The sequence below is a fragment of the Pteropus vampyrus genome, unplaced genomic scaffold (genome assembly GCF_000151845.1).
Source record: "Pteropus vampyrus isolate Shadow unplaced genomic scaffold, Pvam_2.0 Scaffold59, whole genome shotgun sequence".
Lineage (NCBI taxonomy): Eukaryota > Metazoa > Chordata > Mammalia > Chiroptera > Pteropodidae > Pteropus > Pteropus vampyrus.
Genome location: NW_011888840.1, coordinates 2,320,459 through 2,326,899, shown reverse-complemented (window position 1 = coordinate 2,326,899; position 6,441 = coordinate 2,320,459). Strand labels below are relative to the sequence as shown.

The 6,441-nt window shown below is 41.5% G+C and overlaps 1 long non-coding RNA gene across 1 annotated transcript in view; it reads right to left on the bottom strand.

Annotated features, from left to right (window-relative positions):
• Window positions 1-6,020: 6,020 nt before the first annotated feature.
• The window catches only part of LOC111740184, an 885-nt gene continuing 464 nt past the window's right edge, over window positions 6,021-6,441 (bottom strand). The window contains exon 2 of the long non-coding RNA XR_002780479.1: window positions 6,021-6,433. This is a non-coding gene — a long non-coding RNA (uncharacterized LOC111740184). The remainder of the gene's footprint in view (window positions 6,434-6,441) is intronic.

Below are 6,441 nucleotides of genomic sequence, written 5' to 3'. Positions count from 1 at the left end.
TTGAGCTAAAACATTGCCTTTTATTTTTCAGTTAGAATCGGAAGAAAAAAAGGTCAGGGAAGGCTTCTGGAGATGGTGATACATGAGCTGAGTCTGGAAGGATGAACAAGGGTTACAAGGCAGAGGAGAAGTTAGGACGGAAACAGTATCTACGGGAAGGCGGGGGTGGGGGGGGTTGTGAAACAATATGGAAACTTCTAGAAACTAGTGGTACTCAACGCAGTTAAAGCTCAGGATGCACAAGGAGTCGTTATGCATGTAAAGTGCTTAGCACCTAGAAAAACTCAGTAGTAATAATAATAAATAATAATAATCATAATTACTGTATGGGTGACTGGCAGGAGAATCAGAGTAAGACACATGTAAAAGTCAAACTATAAAAGACCCGGCCTGTCATTCTAAGGAGTTTATATCTTATTCTAAAAGATTTCAGGGAAACTGGTGGTTTCTAGACGCTCCCTCTGACTGCAGTGGAAAGATCACTTAAACAAATTTGAGGCTTGAGGCAGAAAGAGGGTGGGAGCTATTGTTCCACTTGAGAGAGAAAAGTAATAAAGGGTTGACCAAGTCAGTCACTGTGGAAGGAGTCCAAACAGAGAACGGTTAGATGAACAGGGTGTGTTGACATACGGTGTAGGAAAGCTGACATTGCAAAGGAAAGAGCTCCGTTTCATCAGGAAAACAGAGGTGTGTTTCATGCTGCTAAGTGATGCAAACCCAGGCAATGTTTTCCACTTCCTGGAGGACTTAGCTGTTTGGCCTTGTAAGGAGGGGGTTAGGAGGCAGAAACCATTGCAAGTAAACTGTGACATTGTGCACCTCCCCCAACCCTTTTAATGTGAGTCAGAACAGAGAAAGAAAAATCAAAGAGATGTGCTCCAAAGGGCTTCAATAAATATTCACACCTAGATGTTCTCATAAAACATACGTGAAGGCAACTAAGGGTAGTGTTTCATGTATAATCAAAAGGATTTGGCACCTACGGCTGAGATGGTACAGTATCAAAGGAGAGGGGAAAATGCGATGTTGAACTTGACAGGCAGCAAGATCATTCCCACATCCAATGAGAAACTGCTGACACAGACTAGGATTTCTAAAAGGCCTCCTCCAGACTAGAGGAAGGAGAAGCTCCTTATTTCATGGCAGAATGAGCAGTGGCTGCAAGTTTTGTCTTTATAGCCCTTCCACGTGGCCGGGAGAGGAGGATGGTGTGGAATTCCCGGCCTCTATCATGTACAAAGCTGTCCTAAGAAGCCAAGACAGCCTAGATAGAGCCTCCTCTGACTTAGCCACAACTGCATTATATATATGTATGTTAATATAATTTTATAATTTCCTTACTTTGGGCAGTTGGTTTTTAAAAATTATTTGTAAACCTTATAGCAGAGAAATTAATATCTAAATGTGCTATTGTAGGCACCAGTATAAGCTAGCTCAGGAAGCTTTGACTGGGAAGCTTAAACCTTCAAAATTATGCTATACAGATAGTGGTTTATTCGAAAGGCCTTCCTGGGCAGAGACTGTGGAGTGAGATGCTGGGACTATCTCCCACAGGACTGAATAATTAGCCTTGATCACAGGCTCCTAATAACATATGTGGGCTGAGAAGGCAGGCTCTCAATCAAGCATGACAGGATGCTGGTAAACCATGGGTTTATGCTTCTAATCGCTGTAAGGGAGGAAGACAAGCTGATTGAGCTAAGCATTTAGAGTCCATTAAAGTATTCTAGGGCAGCATGGCATCTGTCTTCCAGTGCCCACTCTGGGCAGTGTGTGGAGAGAGGCCACAGTGCTGAGTGAGAATGACTGACTGGTAGGAAACCAGTACCTCACAGACCCCTTCTCTCCCAAGCTTCGTCGCATCTCAGTGGGCTCTCCAGGCCCTCCCAATTTCTTACCCAGCAGTGAAAATCATCTTTCTCGAGCGCTTTTTAAGAAGACTATTTTTTAAGAGTGGTTTTAGGTTCACAGAAAAATTAAGAGGAAGGTACAAAGATTTTCCACCTACCTTCTGTTCCCCAGCATGCACAGCCTCCCCCATTATCAACACCCCCACCAGAGTGATGCCTCTGTAATAACTGATGAACCTACATTGACATGTTATAATGACCCAAAGTCCACAGTTTCCATCAGGATTCACTGAGTCACTCTCGGTGTTGTACATCTTATGGATTTGGACAAATGTATATTGACACGTATTCACCATTATAGTATCACACAGGGTGTTTTCACTGCTCTAAAAATCCTCTGTCCTCTGCTTATTCATCCTTCTTTTGCTTTCCCTTTCCCCAATAATTTTGTCGTTTCCATGATATAGATGGCTTTGAAAAATACTGCAAGCAACTTTCCACATGAGGCAAGAGAAAGATAAGATTGTGTATGCACAATGGATTGTCTACTTCACCTACAATCTTAGAAGAGTGTATTTTTGTTAGTGAAGTAGTGCTCTGGAAGCCAATTTCAAGCTACCGATGTGATGTCATTGAGTGCAGAGTTGTAAGGAGAGGCGCTGTGGTACACTATTGTATAGTATGCTCACCACACAGATACGATAGACGTAAATAACCTCGAGAGCATAGATAATATAAAATATAGTACCGTAATTAAGAAGTGTTCTGTTTTGAGTTCTTGCTACCCTTTAAAAGATAATCTATTTGAATCTAAGTTTATATAATGTAATTTTTCATATTGGCTGTGTTTAATAATTGAGTCACAAAATTTCTGAAAACCTAACAATTGGCTCTCATGAGCTAAAATGAGCCAGCTCCAGCCCTGCACTGCTTCTTACTCACTTTCATCAACTTAGACGTGTGATGATGTTTCAGAGGAGACAACTGCATTCTTCATTTTTATCAATCAGATTAGAGATGGTAGTAAACCTTGCTTTATGGATCTCTCCTACCTTGCCCTGTACATCTCTCCCATTTGGCTCTTCCTGAATTGTATCCCTTATAATAAACTGGTGATAAGCTGTTTCCTGATGGTGATGGGAACAGGCCTCATGTCTTGGCAATGGCTCAGGGAGTTTTGCCTGTGCCTTAATTCCAGTGGGATGTCTACACCATGAGTGATGACTTGGGTCCAAGTCCTGCTGATAAGAATTCTGCACTTAAATACAACATTTTAACACTGACATTAGCCTGAACAGTTTTCCTTTGATTTAGAAGGAAGGCATTTCAGATCCTTGCAGGACTTCCTCCAGGCACACCTTGAATGAATATCATTCACAGTTGTTCTAATTATGCATATAAACTATGAGTTGATGAATATAAATTGTGAATAGCAATAATTATTGCTTGGATTATTCTTATTTTGATGATTTTGGATTAAAGAATTGTTAGTTCAGAGAAGTTTGATATTAAACAGATTATTTTCTTCCAAATAACTTCCTATACAAACTCTGGCCAGGCCAGCCTGGTTTCCTCATTCATGAGACACTGAGTGCCTCCCATGTGCTGGTCCTTTGTGTTGGTTACTAGAATAAAACTAGTCCTTATGAGATGCTTTCGTGTTTTTAGAGAACCTTTACATTTGTCACAGAGGTGCAGCAGGGTAGTTCAAAGATGGACTCAAGTCAGATAAACCTGGATTTGAATCACCACTGACATGACCTTGGATAAGTTGGTTAATTGCTGTTTCTCAGTTTCCATAAAAATAGGACCTATCAATGGGGTTGTTAGTATGAATGTTAAATGAGATGATGCATGAAAAGCACAAGCACAGAGCTTGGTAAACAGCGGGCTCTTAATTCAAACAAGCAAACAACAAAAAACCTTGATGTAGGCGGCAGGTAATACTATTTTCCCACTGGGATGAGCCAACTAAGAAGTGAGTGACTTGCCTATGGTCACACAATCAGCAAAGGACAAAGGCAGGACTGAAACTCAGACTAATTCCTTTGCAGGGTGTAGAAGGCTGACTTTATTTAGTACACACACACACACACACACACACAGACACAGACACACACACACACACACACACACACATAACAAATGGGAAATGCTTTATATGCTGTTTAGTAATCTTCTTGTCCCCCATCCCAGTGTGCCAAAATTTAAAAAATTTCCCAGGCTTATGACTGACTGGTTCTGTCAAGCTTGAAAGAGATAAATTATTATTCTTGCCATAGCTTCTTCATTTGCAAGATGATGCTAATGAAACACAAGGATTAATTACACCTTTGCAATGTGCTTTGGCTTTCTTGAAGAAAGATGCCACTTATGTGGTAGGCATCCCACTAGGATGGTGTTGCTATATGACTGTTGTGACAGAATGATATTTGAGTCATTGGCTCCCTGTCCGTCAGCGTCACTCAGCAGCACAGTGCCAAGCTCAGTGCTAGGTAATATTGTGCCCTTAAGTGTTGGTCTTCTTCAATTTTTTAAAGTCTTTTTTTTTTTTTTTTAGAGAAACAATAGGAAACATATATCAATTATAGCAGGAAAGACATAGTTAAGGTCATCTTTTCTACTTAATCTTTCTAAAGTTTTTGACATTAAACCCGTTCCTTTCTGAACAAATTTCCTTTCTATATATATTTAAAATTAATTTTTAAACTCATAGTACATATGGTTGGGACAAACTTTAAAAAGACATGCAATAAAATGTCTCCAGCCCACTCTTGTCTCCCAGCCTGAGTTTCCATTCCCAGAGTAACCACTGCTTCAAGCAAATACTGTGTGTATATTTGTGTGTGTGCCTTCTGTGCAATACAACGGTGTAATAGCATAGTATGCACAGTGTACTATAACTATTCTACTCTTAATTTTTTTTATGCCTACAGCACCTGGTCTTCCTAGGTGGTCTCCCATCCAAGTACTAACCAGGCCCGACCCTGCTTAGCTTCCAAGATCAGTAATTATTCTACTCCTAATGCTCGATATTATGAGATCATTCCATTTTGGGGTACATAAAGTTATTTTTCTTCTAATAAAGTTTGCTTAGTATTCAATTACGTGGATAAACCATAGCTTATAACCAGTTTCTTATTGATAGATATTCAGCTGTTTCCAATCTTTTATTTCTAAAAATGCAGCAATGACTATCTTTGCACATTTTTTAAAAAGTTGGAGTCTTTCTAAAGTTTCAATTCCTAGAAATACATTTAAATATTGCCAAGATGCTTACTGAAAAGGCTGTACTAATGTATATTCTCATCAATAATTAATGAGAGCATCTCTCCCCCTCGCCCCCACCTCATTTTTCCCCTAGAATTTAGCCTGGTATCTTTGCTTGATGTTAGTCTTTTTACAAACAGTCATGCTTTGCTTTGAGCCGGTTATAGCAAATTTAAATTTTAACCAAACTCCATCGTTCCTCATAACCCAGTAATGACCCTTTTCTCTTTGGTGAGATGGTGCAGGTTTCTCTGGTGTGCAGTCTCCCTTTCTGCAGCAAGTTAATATAGCCTATCTGTGGATTACAGGTGTGTTTTAATGGTCATTATTGGATGGCTTAATCAACCTTAAACTGTAGGGCCTACATTTGAAAACAACAGGAAAAGTTCTACTCCGTGTCTTTTTACAGATTCTTTTAAAAACAATATTGATTCTCATCTACCTGTAATTTAAGTCCTACCTGATGAACTGGATTAATAGTCAAGATCATTTCTGCTTTCAGTTCCTTCAACATTCCAAGTTAGATGGAGTGGCTGTTTTCTCTGCATGGGAAAACTCCCCAGATCTTTGCCTGGGGGTGCTCAGCTCTAACGTTGACAACTCCGAGTTCTCCCTGGCCATTCTCATCTAAAAGAGCCATTTCTCCGCACAGTCCCCCACTTCCACCCTGTCACTCTAACCCATCATCTTATTTTCCATAATTTTCTTATAACTCTGAAGTTATCTTATTTAGTTGTTTACTACCTGTCAACCCCATTAGAATGTAAGCTCCAGCATAGCTCTGATAGCCGCAGCACCGCCCTGATTGCCGCAGCACCGCCCTGATTGCCGCAGCACCGCCAGGGTCTAGAACCCTACCTGGCATTTAGTAAGCCCTCAATAAATATTTTGTCGAATGAATGAACGAATAACGAAATAAGTGCTTTATTGTCCTCCTTTCCCTTTAAACACCCTCCAAGGGGACCTACCAAAATTATCTTTCCGGCGTGAAACAGGTGGAGAGCGTTCAGTCTCGCCATTGGCTGGATTATTAGCCGTTGCTCCTGGCAACCACTGTTCTCCACCAGTCGTGTCGCCATCCCGCCTGGCCCCGCCCCTCAGCGCCCCGCCCCCGGGCCGCGGAGCTTCCGCCCAGTGGTAAAGACGGTACTCGCCCTTTAAGCGGCGGGACTTCTGGTCAACGTCGTTCGCGGCCGCCGGAAGGGGAAGTTTCGACTCGGAACGCTCTCTCGCTGGTCCGAATTCGGTGGCGCCACGTCCGCCGATCTCCGCCTTCTGCACCACGACTTGGGCGGCTTCCGCCTCGACGACACCTTCCACT